The 15,557-nt window shown below is 44.1% G+C and overlaps 2 long non-coding RNA genes across 2 annotated transcripts in view; one reads left to right on the top strand and one right to left on the bottom strand.

The window, feature by feature from the left end:
- The window catches only part of LOC134479843 (uncharacterized), a 29,998-nt gene extending 21,624 nt beyond the window's left edge, over nt 1–8,374 (top strand). Inside the window, exon 2 of the long non-coding RNA XR_010053639.1 lies at nt 408–8,374. This is a non-coding gene — a long non-coding RNA (uncharacterized LOC134479843). The remainder of the gene's footprint in view (nt 1–407) is intronic.
- The window catches only part of LOC134479840 (uncharacterized), a 61,901-nt gene extending 48,310 nt beyond the window's left edge, over nt 1–13,591 (bottom strand). Inside the window, exon 1 of the long non-coding RNA XR_010053636.1 lies at nt 9,319–13,591. This is a non-coding gene — a long non-coding RNA (uncharacterized LOC134479840). The remainder of the gene's footprint in view (nt 1–9,318) is intronic.
- Nucleotides 13,592–15,557: the final 1,966 nt, after the last annotated feature.

The raw sequence follows: 15,557 nt of genomic DNA, 5'->3' as shown, positions 1-15,557 counted from the left end.
AGAAATGAGGGAGCACTGACTTAGGGTCAGACCTCCAGTTCATCATATGTTCCACAGCAAAAATTCATTCATTCATTCATTGAGTCAGTCATTCCCTCCGTCTTCACTGAAAAAAAATGTGGCTAGAACGTCCCTAGTTTCTCCTACCCATGAACCAGTTTTCCAAATAACACAGTTTGTGGTTCCTGCCTACAATAGCAGAATACTTTGAATTTAGGTCTTCGACCTCCATTCCCAATGTCATGGCAGTCACAGAAACATTGGCAGACTGCTGCCTCCCAGAGCACCCAACTGCCATGCAGTATGTTTACCTATTCTGCACTTGTGTGGTCGTGGGTTCGTTTCTTTTGTTGGGATCCCTATTCTGCAGTTGTGCATTGTTTCTCCTAATCAACTCCAAAATCCAGATGATCCTGTTTAAGTGAGCCATAGACTTCATTAAATCCACTGGTGCCACGGACCACTCAGACGGAGGATACCACTGTGGGAGAAGGAGGGCTCTGGTACTCAGGAAGGCACAGGTTTGGTGCAATGACAGACAGACACAACACACTCAGGGTGATTTGAATCTGCTGCGATTTTACTAAATTTCTGCTTTGTGGTTATATACAATGCTTGAACAGGAGCTAATTTTTGGCCCCTTGCCAGGGTACAGTCAAACCATAACAAAGAAAAAGTTTAACAGTTTAAATGAAGTTCAGAACAGAAAGCAAGACAGGAAATAAACTTTCCTGAGAATCGGACTGGTGCCAGACGGTGGTCATAAACCTCATTTACCTCCATCTCTAAATATCATCTCTCGGATAACAACAGGACAGCCAGCTGTAAGGAATCTTTAGTCTTTTACTCTCTCTTAGCCAAAATTTATGTAATCGTCTTTTTAAAGGTAGGATAATTCCTTTTGATAATAGGCAAGCAGGGGGATGTGATCTGGCCAAGTGTTTTATAAAATTTAAAGAAAAATATAATACTCTCTTTCCATCAATATTAACCCATCTATCACCTTCTTCATTATATGTCGCTGTGTAGGGCAATGGCTGTGCAGCGGTCCTGTATCTACTCAGGCTGTTTTTACCTGGAGGAGGGGCCCACCACCTTCCTCTAATTAAATAATGTTTTTTTTCCATGTAACTACTTGATAGGAATTCCTAAATGTATGGATTTTTTTTTTTATAATTGACGGGACTTTCCCCTCTAATTGCTAGTGCCTTGATTCTTTCACTATCTAGGAGGTCTGGATTATCCACAGTTCATTCTTCCTGTTATAAGTTATTGATCACATCTCTTAGAGTTTCATTCTGATTCTACTTAATTTTTGCTAGTGCTTTCAAAAGAGGCATGGTCCGTAAAGCCCAAATCAGGTCTCGATGTTCCCATTAGTAGAAAAAGGAACAAAGGGGCCTGTTCAAATCAGTAGGCAGAAAGTCGAGAGGAAGTGGCCAAGTGTCTCCAGGAGACCAGGTTCCGAGGAACACATATCTCTGGCCTGCTGACCACGATTGTTTCATGTCAGACAGGCTCCACTGGAGCTGGCCCAGCACTATTTCATGTGGGCTTTGCTTCCCAGGTGAGCAATCGTTTCTCATGGGTGAATTGAGACCCATTCCCTGCACGTGTGGCTGTATATATCCAGGCAACTACACCAGATCCCCTCACATAAGCTTTCTGTTCCTTGCCTTCCCAACTAAGCTGCTTGATTCATGAGTGCAGCTTCCAAAATTGAACAGAATTAGTTTCTGGTACTGTATAACAAGGAGGCAAGTCTCATTACCTTGTATGACACCTGAGATTTAGAGCCAGACCTAAGCACATGAAGTCAACTTTAAAGAGTGCAGACACGTGACTCTTTGTCCAGCCCACGTGGTGTTTTTAAGAAAGCACCATCCAGATCTACAAAAGGTTATCGTAGGAAAGAAACAGTCATTATTCTACAGGACTAGAGGGCACAGTTCACAGGAGTGGGTAGAAGTAGGGAGGAGACCCAGAATATAGAGGGATAGACAGAGCTGTCCCGCAGAGTAGAGTTCACCTTCCATGCTCTTACTCAAAGTGGGCAGAAATCCTGGCAATAAACAGAACCCTATAGCCTTCAACCTTCCCATTAGATCTCAGATTCCTTGTTTATTCTTACTGAAGAATAAACAAGGGTACAGCAGGAACACTCATATTCTCTAGGTCACAAGGCCATAGTAGGAAATGAAGAGCTGTATAGGCAAAATACATTGGAAAGAATTTAGTCACCAAGAGCATGCACTATGTATGGCTTCTGTGTATGTAACCTTCAACAGCAGTGCCCGTGCTGATCAGTGCACAAGATGCTGGCCCAGCCTAAAGGAAATAGAAAATCAAAATCTGCATGGGTTTGCACAGGGCTGATACTGCTTTTGTCTTCAAGGGAACTAACAGGTTATGAGCCAGACTGGCTGGGAGTGCGGAGTTCCAATGCATCCTTGCTTGAAGGGTTTATGTCCTTCTCTGTGTATAAACGGGCCAACAAGTGCATGGGTGCTGAAAGTTGTTTAGACAATCTTGACAATCAAATGACAGTACCTGGGGGAAACCCCAGTCTAAGACCTGTTACAGAACAGATGTTCAATAAATATGTGCAGTCATCGGACTCTTGCTCTGTCAGCCTTGACTATGCCAGTCTTTCAGAAACTTCAGAGGAGAACTAGGCCATCTTTGAGTTTGTGCATCCTGCTTGACACCTCTGACATTTATTATCATGAATAAACATTACTTCCAAAATCCCAAGTGGAAAAAGAATGGGGCTGAAGGCTATAAACACCTGAGTGGAAGTATGCCAGGTGTTACCCACCTTTGTGTGACATTGAGTTTGTTATTGACACTCTGTGTCCTTCAGTCGTAGGGCTCATTCTGCTGACTCTGAGATGACCCAATGAACCTGTAGGAGACCCAGAACTAGGTGCTAATCCTCCTTTGAAAGATACTACAGGGACATCTCATTTTCTCAGGGTAGTAGTGCTTCTAAGTAGTTTTCTCTTGGTTAAGATTCATGTAGACTCACTCTTAAGAAAACATGAGTTTTCAGCCTTTGTGTCTCCTAGATCTTGTTCCTGCTCAAGCAAGCTACAGTAAGATGTCAGCCTGAATACAGTTTTAAAGTACCAAGAGCTGAATTAATTATTTCTAGATTGGGGAAAATACAAAACTAAAACGTAAGGCCAGGTTCAGAGCACCGGAAATTTCAGGACTGAAAGTTGATCTCTTGGGTTTATTCATTTATCCGGTTCAACAATATTTGAGGCATTCTTAACCATTTAGTGGCATTCTGTAGAACCGATAGTCAGTTTCATTTGAAGCTCAGTCGTAGCTGGAAAGATCTGGGAAAAATTGGAAACAGTAAATGAGCCTCAGAGTAGGTAGAGTGGCCAATAAGGGGAAGTTAGAGAAGATGTCATTAACGGGTCCCTGAAGCTGGATTTGTTAGGAATTTGTGCTCTGAGCAAGGGAGATTAGATTCCATCCCATGTTAGAAGTTTTAATCAAGGAGGCAACATGGGTGGACTGATTGACTAACTAGCTTTCTATTAATTTTAGTCAGGATCTCAGGCTACCATCCAACTCAAAATTCCCCTATCTCAGCCTCTGAAGTGCTGGGATTGCAGGGATATGCTTTTATGCCTGGCTGACTCTCTGTCTCAATATCTCTCTGTGTCTCTCTGTTTGCCTCCACTTCTCTTTGTGTGTGTGTGTGTGTGTGTGTGTGTGTGTGTGTGCATGTAACTGTCAGATCCATGATCCATGATCAATATACTGAACAGTTCCATTTATGCTCACAATATGCCTGCTATCATCCTGCCATAGTCACAAACATCTCACCTTTAACAACTGCAACCATAGATTTCATCTCTATCACAATGTTGTGTCACCACAAAATGTCATATGCACAGATATGTTTCAGTCAGTAAAGTGTGTGCTGTGCAAGCAGGAGAAACTGCATTTGGATTCCTAGCAGAACCTTACTTCTACCATCACCATGACTGCCAACATTAAAGAAAAGTTTGGAAAAGCAGTATATGTCTATAATCCCAGCATGAGACAGGGGTTGGGAGAGTGAGAGAGGTCCCTGAAGTTTACTCTCCTGTCAGTTTAGCTGAATTGGTGAATTCCAGGTGCTGTAAGAGATCACGTCTCTAACAAACACACAACTAAAACCATGAAGAGTGATGTGGTAAGTAATGTAAAAGTCAACCTGTGGGTGGCATGCACACTTGCTCACACTCACAAGTGCACACTGATACCAACACCTGTACATACCTATAGCACAGGCATCTATGTGTGGACACAGATAGTTTTGGATTGATAGTTCCATGCTCTAAGGCATTGTAAAAGTCTGTGAGAAACTGTCAAACTATTTCCAGAGCAGCTGTGCTGGTTTCCAGTCAGTTAGCAATGCCTGAGTGTTCCAAGTGATCTCTCCACATCAGCACCTGGTAAGGCCTGCTAAGTAGTTTGGTCATTCTAATAGCTCAGGGCTCTCTCATTGTAGGGATTTGAATCCCTACAATGTGCTAGGTATGTGGAATATCTTTTTTTTCTCCTTTTTTGTTTTTATCTTTATTAACTTGAGTATTTCTTATTTACATTTCGATTGTTATTCCCTTTCTTGGTTTCTGGGCCAACATCACCCTAACCCCTCCCACTCCCCTTCTATATTGTTGTTCCCCTCCCCATCCTCCCACCACTACCGCCCTCCCCCCAACAATCACATTCACTGGGGTTCAGTCTTGGCAGGACCAAGGGCTTCCCCTTCCACTGGTGTCCTTACTAGGCTATTTATTGCTACCTATGTGGTTGGAGCCCAGGGTCAGTCCCTGTAAAGTCTTTGGGTAGTGGCTTAGTCCCTGGAAGCTCTGGTTGGTTGGCATTGTTGTTCATATGGGGTCACGAGCACCTTCAAGCTCTTCCAGTCCTTTCTCTGATTCCTTCAACGGGGGTCCTGTTCTCAGTTCAGTGGTTTAATGATGGCATTCGCCTATGTATATGCTGTATTCTGGCTGTGTCTCTCAGGAGCGATCTACATCCGGCTCCTGTCGGCCTGCACTTCTTTGCTTCATCCATCTTGTCTAATTGGGTGGCTGTATATGTATGGGCCTCATGTGGGGCAGGCTCTGAATGGATGTTCCTTCTGCCTCTGTTCTAAACTTTGCCTCCCTATTCCCTGCCTAGGGTATTCTTGTTCCCCCTTTTGAAGAAGGAGTGAAGCATTCACATTTTGGTCATCTTTCTTGAGTTTCATGTGTTCTGTGCATTTAGGGTAATTCAAGCATTTGGGCTAATAGGCACTTATCAATGAGTGCATACCATGTATTTCTTTCTGTGATTGGGTTACCTCACTCAGGATGATATTTTCTAGTTCCATCCATTTACCTATGAATTTCATAAAGTCATCGTTTTTGATAGCTGAGTAGTATTCCATTGTATAGATGTACCACATTTTCTGTATCTATTCCTCTGTTGAAGGGCATCTGGGTTCTTTCCAGCTTCTGGCTATTATAAGTAAGGCTGCTATGAACATAGTGGAGCACATGTCTTTGTTACATGTTGGGGCATCTTGTGGGTATATGCCCAAGAGAGATATAGCTGGATCTTCAGGTAGTTCAATGTCCAATAATCTGAGGAACCTCGAGATTGAGTTCCAGAATTGTTGAACCAGTCTGCAATCTCACTAACAATGGAAGAGTGTTCCTCTTTCTCCACATCCTCGCCAGCATTTGCTGTCACCTGTGTGTTTGATCTTAGCCATTCTCACTGGTGTGAGGTGAAATCTCAGGGTTGCTTTGACTTGCATTTCCCTTAGGACTAAAGATGTTGACCATTTCTTTAGGTGTTTCTCTGCCATTCGGCATTCCTCAGCTGTGCATTCTTTGTTTAGCTCTGAACCCCATTTTTACTAGGGTTATTTGTCTTCCTGCAGTCTATCTTCTTGAGTTCTTTGTATATTTTGGATATAAGATCTCTATCAGTTGTAGGAGTGGTAAAGATCTTTTCCCAATCTACATTTCACTGATGACTACAGATGAACATTTTAAGAACTCTATCTTAATTATTTTTATTTCACTGGAACCAGGTGACATTTTAATTTGTAATTCATTCTCTATATTCTAGAATGGTTGTCAGACCTCTACAGATAAGGGTTTCTGTTTGTTTTGTTTTGTTTTGTTTGTTTTTGGATAGTCAATAGTGGTTAACACAGAATCTCACAATTGCTCAAAGTGGAGGGAATAAGTGCCTATTTGGCACTTTACAATTGAGTTAAGTGTGTGGTAATTTACACTGGTTGTGTAGATGCCCATAAGATAAGTTACTAAGGACCATTCCTAAGTACAGACACAATGCAGCCCTCATTCCTCTCCTCATTTTTCTCCATAGTGGTTCTTTAATGCTCCTCATTTAATGTTATTTATTTGGTTTTTAAAATAAATAGCACAATAGGAAATGTCAAAAAGGTATACAGAGCTACAAAAGAAAACATCCCTTTCTCTTTCTATACCTCCTCGTTTTGTCCCGACCCACCCCATTAACAGAAAATCATGATTAATGATTTCGTATGTATACTTTCAGACTTAATCTCAGTCATGCACGGATATAAATGTACATGTTCTCCTACTTTCACTTTTCTCCTCAAACATTCTAAACAAGGACTCTACTGCAAAGACTCCCGTTTTAACTAAAAGTAGGTATTGCACTTGGTTTTGCATGTGTGTATGTGAGTGTGTGGAGGTCAGAGGTCAACCTGTCAGACTTGATACTCTCTTTCTACCATGTGGACCCTTAGGGAGGACTTTAGGTTGTCAGGCTTGACAAGAAGTGTCTCATACTCCCAAGGCAGTCTCCCTGCCCACCCTCCCATCCCTATGTTTCATTTTTTAATTCAGCGGTAGCGTCTTACACACAAGTTGTGTGCTGCCATGCTTCCTTTAACAATACATCTTGGAAACCTTTCTATAAAGGAACCTTCTAATGCTTTGAAGTAAGGTCTGGATACATAGATCAGGCTGGCCTTGAACTCTGAACTTCCAGTCTCAGCCTCTGAACATTACTAGGAACACGGAAGTGTGCCAGCCTGTCCCTACTTCTCAGCCTTTTTCTTTAACTATTTTTGAGGTGAGTTCATTATACAGATGTATTCATGGATGGCTTCCAATTCTTTGCTTTTGTTATAGTGTGTGAGCTTTGCTCATTAGTACCAGTTTACATGATTACGTCGTAGGATAAAGCCCACATGGCTTCTTTTCTGGCCTCTGAATATTTTTAGTTGATGTGTTTGAGTCTGTTCCAAAGTTATGCACATCTTTCTTCTATTAAAAACCAAAACTGTACACAATACACATAATCATTACACACCTGAGCACAGGAAGATTACGTTTCGGTCTTTTTGTTCTTGCAACCACATGGTGGCTCACAACCATCTGTAATGATATCTGTGCCCTCTTCTGATGTGTCTGAAGACAGTGACAGTGTACTCATACATGAAGTAAATAATAAATCCTTAAAAAAAGTTTTTATTGTATATGAGTACACTAGCTTTCTTCAGATACATCAGAAGAGGGCACCAGATCCCCCTGTAGATGGTTGTGAGCCACTATGTGGTTGCTGGGATTTGAACTGAGGACCTCTGGCAGAGCAGTCAGTGCTCTCAAACTCTGAGCCATCTCTCCAGCCCGACATCATCTTAAGAAAGCATTTTCTGTGTGTGTGTGTGTGTGTGTGTGTGTGTGTGTGTGTGTGTGTGAGAGAGAGAGAGAGAGAGAGAGAGAGAGAGAGAGAGAGAGAGAGAAAGAAGAATTCAGTAGAACACCCAAGTGGAATCTGCTAAGACCCATTCATTATACCTGATGATGGTAAAAATGCATATGGAACAGAAAAAGGCAAATTAACAAAATGGTGAGCCCAGGAAACGTAGTAAATGTTCAAGCTTATGATTATTTATTGTATTATTCACTAGCAGATACTTTAAGAGTTGGACTGAGTTTCAATTCTAGAAACTTATAGTTTAGGGAGGTGGCAGCCCGCTGGCTCACACTGGTCTTGGAAACCCTTCCAATGTAAGAGTTCTCACATCTGGACTGTAACTAAGGCTGTCAGGTGAGAGAAGAGATGGAATGGTGGCTGATAGCTGCTGGTGCTTGGCTCTCTTTTCTTTTAAAGCTAAAACTAGAATTTCAAACTCATCTGAAACCTAAACAAGTGTTTGGAATTTCTGTTCTTTCCACATCACAACTGCCCTCTTGTGGATATTTTGTTCATTCAAAATAAAAGTTCATTGGCATTCATTTCAACAAGAACGACACTTTGCAGCAATGATGATGATGATGATGATGATGATGATGATGATGATGATGATGATGGTGATGATGATGATATAAAAAAGAAACTGGGAAACAAAGAGAACCGAAGGAGCCCCTCCTGAAAGAGTTCCAGTATAAGTGCTCAGCTTGGCCTGCAAGTAGGCCTGCTGCAGTGTCACCCACCAACCAATATGCACTGTAGCACCTCTCCCAAGCCCTCGCAGGCGCCCCCTTCCTTTGGTCCTCAGAGATGGAGAGGTAGCAGAAGATGGGCAGGCATTGAGGCATTGGACAGGGTCCAGGCTGTGAGACTCGGAGCCACTGAGGATGCCCAACCTCAGTGAGCTGCTCAGGTAGCTGTTACAGTCCAACAGCAAGCCTGGGGGTCTAGGAGTTGTGCAGAACAAGGGTGACTCTGACCCACAGCTCAGCAGCTGGATGTCTTAGAATAGGGTTGGGCAGTGCTGTGGCCTGTAGGGGGCTGTGCAGGAGGCCAGTGTAGGAGCCTCAGAGAGCTGTGCAGCAAGAGCAGCACTGGGGACACAGGGGACAGTGCAGGAGACCAGTGCAGTTTCATGGCAAAGAGATAAGAGCATTCAGAGATTCCTGGCGAAATTTTACTCCATCATCTGCTGGGATAGAGCACTAAGCAGGGAGCACAGACAATACAAGGAAGGGCCAGCTTTATACACATTAGATCCCATCCTGGTTGGATTCCCAAAGGCAAGCCTTTATGTTTAGGGAGCATTTGACAGAAAGCTACACCAAGGACAAGTCTGTTCCCAGTTCCTCCTGAGCACAGTGCCTGCCAGCACCTGACAGAACCATGTGCACTTTAGCACACAGACTCAGAAAGGGAGACCTGCCTTCCTGAGATCACACTACAGGCCAGTGGCAGCCACTGGCCAGAGCTTGTCCCAGTCTAGGGCTGTTGCTTCCCTCCACCCAGAGACTTTCCCTTCACCTCCCAGACCCACTCCCTCCTCCAGATCCTTGGGCTCACCTCCTAGTTCTAGGATCCCTCCAGGTTGAACAATGCTCAGAAGCAGGTGGCTGTTAAATAATTCATGGGGTGTGTGTAGAGCAGTTCCCATCCCAGGTGGCATGGAGAGGCCACAGCCCAGCAAAGGGGCTCTTTCATCTAAAGAACAACTCCTCCTCTTGCTCCTCCTCCCACTCTTCCCAGCCCCCTCCTAGGTCCTCCTCTGTAGTACTACTGGAACATGTGCTGTGCTTGGGAGGGAGGCAGGAGGCAAGTATGGCTTTTATAGGAAAGCAAGTGCCAACAGTGTGATGAGCTCTGCTATTTCTTCAGACAAAGAAGAGGAGAGGAGAGCAGGACTGATTGAGAAAGGAGAGAGAACAGGATGCAGGGGGTGGGGGGGAGAGAGAGACAGAGAGAGGGTGACAGGAGGAAGAAGAGGAGGAGGAGGAGGAGGAGGAAGGAGAAAGAATGTTGATGATTAACCCTTCTCTTCCAGTTCTGCTTCTCAGTGCCCCAGGCATTACATTCACCAGGGAGCTTCCTCATTGTCTAATAATTGCTAAAATGCAAAGTCCAGTTTTTAAATGCTTAACTCTTTCCTATGTATCAAACCAAAGAGGATTTGGTTTATACCACTGTTTCCTCAACTTGTTTTATTTTTTCAATTTAATTCTCCAAAAGAGCATCCTAAAAACATGTTGTTTATAGTGATACATTTCAGCTTATCTGTACACAACCTTTAGTGGCTCTAGGGGTATCCATATTGTCAGTATAAATAGGGAACCCAGTGTACTCAGAAACCTTCCATGCCAAGGGCAGTGGCATTTCTTTTCTGAGCTTATACAGTACAATCAACACTTAATGCCTCTTCTCATTCATGTCCTACTCTGTAGAGAGGATATTATGACACACCTTTGTCAAAAAGATTTGGCTAAGCCTCCTGGTAGATGTCTCTTACTAGGCTATTCTCTGCTACCTATGCAGTTGGAGCCTTGGGTCAGTCCATGTATAGTCTTTTGGTAGTGGTTTAGTCCCTGGAAGCTCTGGTTGGTTGGGATTGTTGTTCTTATGGGGTTGCAAGCTCCTTCAGCTCTTTCAATCCTTCCTCTAATTCCCCCAAGGGAATTCTCACTTCGGTGGTTTGCTGCTAGCATTGACCTCTGTATTGGACATGCTCTGGATGTATCTCTCAGGAGAGATCTATATCCGGTCCCTTTCTGCATGCATTTTTTAGCTTCATCAATCTTACCTACTTTTGGTGACTGTCTACATATGGGCCGCATGTGGGCCATGCTCTGAATGGCCATTCCTTGAGTCGCTGCTCTAAACTTTGCTTCCATATCCCTTCCTATGGATATTTTCCCCCTTTTAAGAAGGAGTGGGAGCATCTGCATTTTGGTCATCCTTGTTCTTGAGCTTCCTGTGGTCTGTGGATTGCATCTTGTGTAATTCGAGCTTCTTGGCTAATATCCACTTATCAGTGATTACCTACCAAGTGTGTTTTTCTGTGTCTGAGTTACCTCACTCAGGATGATATTTTCTAGTTCATTCCATTGTCCTATGAATTTCATGAAGTCATTGTTTTTGATAGCTGAATAGTACTCCATTGGGTAGATGTACTACAATGACAACCCCAACAGTATCCACTGGGTCCTGAGAGAAAGAAGGATAAGCCCAGGTAAGGCAGAAGTTCTCACAGGGACCTGGCATAGAAAGTGAGCAGAGGTGCTCTAGGCAACTCCCTAAAGGCTCTCCCCAGTGACAAGATAGAGGTCACAGCTTCCAGTACAGTGAGAGGAAAGATTAGAAGCAAGCATCACATGGCAGCATCTCCCTGCCTGAATTCATGCCCAGAAGCCAGGGTTACAGGGCCCTGGCCAGATAGTCAGCCTTAACTGGCCAGAGTCCTGCTACTCAAGTTGCCCAAAATGTAGCTGTTTACATATTCCTAGCTTGTAGATACCAGCCTCCATCACTGTCCACAGGACCAGCAGAGTGGCTGTTGGACCAACTGGAATTATTTCCCAGCCTCCTTCATCGTAGGATAAGAGATTCTAAGTTCTGCATCTTCCTTTCTTTTGCTCCAATAAGACTTCATGACCAAGGCAACAAATTTATAAAACATAACGTATAATTCAGACTCATGCTTACAGAACAAATCCACTGTGGTACAGCAAAGGCAGAGTGAGAGGAACAGCTGAGAGTCTCTAGGACAAGTGGAGACAGATTGGGAATCACTTGGGCTTTTGAAAACTATAAAACCAACCTTAGGAACACGCTCTTCCCCAAGAAGCAGTGCCTTATCCTTCTGAAACAGGTTTACCAACTAGGAACAAATACTGAATCACATAACATAAACATTCTAGACTTCATGGAGCTCTAGACCAATGCACATTTTGGCTAGCCCCTCCACCTTATACTTTATGTCCTTACTGCAAGTCCTGGTTCTACTTGGTAATTTGCTGCTTCGTTGCTTCCTAGATTCTGGATTCTTCAATTCTTTCATCTGTATATAAAAAGTCTACCTGGAATTCTTCTGTCCCTGATGCCTCTGCCTCCACAGTTTTCAGGCTGGAAACTCTGCAGTCTCTACATCTCTGCAGTGGACATTGTCTGTTCATTCCAGTGTGTTCATTCACAGACACACAGACACACACACACACACACACACACACACACACACACACACACAGTGATTAACTACTGTGAAGCCCCTGTGACCCAGGGAACACAGGTGATACGCCCCTTTATTTAAACATTGTTTACCCATCAAACTGAACCCACCCACTCATTCTAAAGCTCATTCCCCTCTAAGGCACAATCACCTGGAACTGGAAAGTCTCTGAAAATCCATTCCTCCCTTTCAACCTCTATGATGGGAAAACCAAAGGACTGAGGCTTAGAAAAAAAAAAACTGGTGACTTAGCTCACAGATATGCAAGTACTTCATCAACAAAGCCTGGTCTAGAAGCAGGGTGACAGACACCAAGGGCTACACAAGACACAGACAGGACCCTTTGTAGGTCCCACTCACCTTACAGACATGTGGAACGTCTATTTTACCAAAATCTAAGCAGTAGCTGAACTTTTCCCCCTGCTTAGGATTCGGGGGGGTTTGTACCAGGGAGATCGTGTCATAGTGTGTGTCTGAGATGAAAGTATGAGATAGGAGAAAGTCTTGAAGTTCTGATGAGGTGAAAGTCAAAGTTTTGAGCAAGCAGCAGTTCCCAGATGCTCCCCTCATGTATGCCCACCTCTGCTCTTTTTAGTTTACGCACTGAAGAAGACACATGTGCACTAGAACCCCTTTGGGATCGGTAGGGAGGGGTCTCTGGCTTTGCCAACAATCGAACAGCCTACAGCCCACCACACACAGACAAGAAAAGCATCACAGTGGTGCCATCTACAGTACAAAAGGAACTGAGGCATTCCCCATCCCCTGACAACCCACCAAAGACAGCTGGAGACTGCTACAGATTCATTCAGGCACATCAGTAACTCAGGGGCCAGCGACCTGAGGGTTCATGGCAAACAAGAGAATCTCTCTGAGAGCATTCAGTGATTTCTGGAGAAATTTTACTCCACAGTCTGCTGGGGTGGAACACTAAGGAGGGAGCACAGACAATACAAGGAAGGGGCTGCTTTATAACTGGATCCTTAGCACATCAGCTCCCAGCCTGGCTTGATTCCCAAAGCCAAGCCTTTATATTTAGGGAGCATTTGACAGAAAGCTACACCAAGGACAAGTCTGTTCCCAGTTCCTCCTGAGCACAGTGCCTGCCAGCACCTGACAGAACCATGTGCACTTTAGCACACAGACTCAGAAAGGGAGACCTGCCTTCCTGAGATCACACTACAGGCCAGTGGCAGCCACTGGCCAGAGCTTGTCCCAGTCTAGGGCTGTTGCTTCCCTCCACCCAGAGACTTTCCCTTCACCTCCCAGACCCACTCCCTCCTCCAGATCCTTGGGCTCACCTCCTAGTTCTAGGATCCCTCCAGGTTGAACAATGCTCAGAAGCAGGTGGCTGTTAAATAATTCATGGGGTGTGTGTAGAGCAGTTCCCATCCCAGGTGGCATGGAGAGGCCACAGCCCAGCAAAGGGGCTCTTTTAACTAAAGAACAACTCCTCCTCTTGCTCCTCCTCCCACTCTTCCCAGCCCCCTCCTAGGTCCTCCTCTGTAGTACTACTGGAACATGTGCTGTGCTTGGGAGGGAGGCAGGAGGCAAGTATAGCTTTTATAGGAAAGCAAGTGCCAACAGTGTGATGAGCTCTGCTATTTCCTCACAGAGGAGAAAGGGAGGGAGGGAGGGAGGGAGGGAGGGAGGGAGGGAGGGAGGGAGAGAGAGAGAGAGAGAGAGAGAGAGAGAGAGAGAGAGAGAGAATATGATAATGATTAACCCCTCTGTTCCAGCTCTCCTTCTCAATGAAGCCCGAGAAACAATACACTTAACCAATGCAGTGCCCGCCTCAGGCATTACATCACCACTGAGCTCCCTGATTGGCTAGTAATTCCTAAAAGGCAAAAACCTATTTCTAGATGTTTAACTCTTTCCTATGTTTCAACCAAAAAACTGGTTTATACCAAAGCTTTCTTAATCTGTTCTTTTTTTAAAAAATGTTTTCTCTGAAGCGCATCCTAAACATGTAGTTTATAGTCATACACTTCAAATTACCCACACTACAACCTTTAGTGTGTATGTAGGTAACGATTTTAACAGTATAAAAAACAGGGAACCCAGTGCACTCAGAATCCTTCCTTGCCAAGGGCAGTGACATTTCTTTTTCTGAGCTTATATACTACACTCAACACTTAGTGCCTCTTCTCATTCATGTCCTACTCTGAACAGAGGACATTATGGCTCCTCTTTCACAAAAACATTTAGCCAGGCCTCCTGGCACGGGTCTGCCATTCCAGCTACTCAGGAGTCCGAGGAAGGAGGATGGCTTGTTCAAGGTTAGCTTGATCTACAGAGTAAGCTGAAGACCAGCCTTAAGAACAGAGTGAGATCTTGTCTCAAATTAAGAAGTAAAGAGAGTGCCACAGATGGGCTCCGTGGTAGAGTACCAGCCTAACCTGAAGGAGGTTCTGGGGTCAGTCATTTTCATCGGACAAAAAGAGAACCAAAGTAATTTGCTCAAGGGCTGGGGCTCACTTTGAAGGCCAGACTGATGTACCTTCGATTAATAGCATGTGAAGTTCTGAACTTCTTAAAAGTCAGGATTCACCAGAACTTGTTATGTAGATCAGGATGGCCTAGAACCCACAGAGATCCACCTGCCTCTGACTGTAGTGACTATGGACCTTAAACTCTGTATCCAGAATGAAGTTCAAGTTGATGAAGTTCAGGCCATTTCATTTGCATTTTGCATGGTCTGCAAGAATTCAGAAAATATTGGTATAGGTAATGAGCTAGGAATGCGAGAGTCTGAGAACAGAGGACAGGAAAGTGAATTCTCACACAGGTATACTCAGAGGCAGCCAGATGATCTAGAAATCCTTGTCTCTCTCATGTTCATTCCATCGGCTTCTACTGCAAACCTCAGCCTCACTATCGTGTTCTCTGGAAATCTCCCTCCTACCTATAAACCTGGAGAGGTGTCTTTGCTCTGTGATTCTCAAGGGTGTATCTGGGGGATATGCTTACTTGTTTACTGGATCACCTTGGTGAGACTAAAGTTGTGTCTACACTTTCCAACCACATATGCCCAGAACAGTGCCTGCCATGTGTGAATACTTAGTCGTGGCTGACAGGAAGAATGGGGCCAGAGGGAGAGGCAGTGATGAAGTTTTAAATGGCATCATCATGCTGGCATGAGAAAGGCAGAAGGCTGGAAGCCTGGGCACACATAAATTAACTGTCTGATCTTGGTCATATTGATTGAGGTAGGAGGTTTATTCTTGGTTTCACTGTCTGAAAAGGACCACAGTTTCTTCTTTATAGGGTAGCTATGAGTACCACTTTATAATGGTCCAGCATCCTATGTTTTCCTCCATATCTTTTGTCACAAGAGTTCACCTGTTTCATGATTGACATCTCAGAGCTGACAACTGTTTCCTATATCTCAGCGTAGGCTTATATGCTCGACGACAGACCCACATCAAATGCACGCTCCTCATGGATCTATGCTGCATTGGAGTAGTTCAGCCCCACACAGCCTGCTTTCCCCAGTCTCCCCACTGCCAAAACACTCACACTATCCTTCTAATCTTTAAAGAATTGACCTTACATTGTACAAAAGTAAGCACTTTAAAGA

Source organism: Rattus norvegicus, chromosome 7 (assembly GCF_036323735.1).
Source record: "Rattus norvegicus strain BN/NHsdMcwi chromosome 7, GRCr8, whole genome shotgun sequence".
NCBI lineage: Eukaryota > Metazoa > Chordata > Mammalia > Rodentia > Muridae > Rattus > Rattus norvegicus.
Note: the sequence above shows the minus strand (reverse complement) of the source record. Positions and strands in the feature narration are given on the sequence as shown.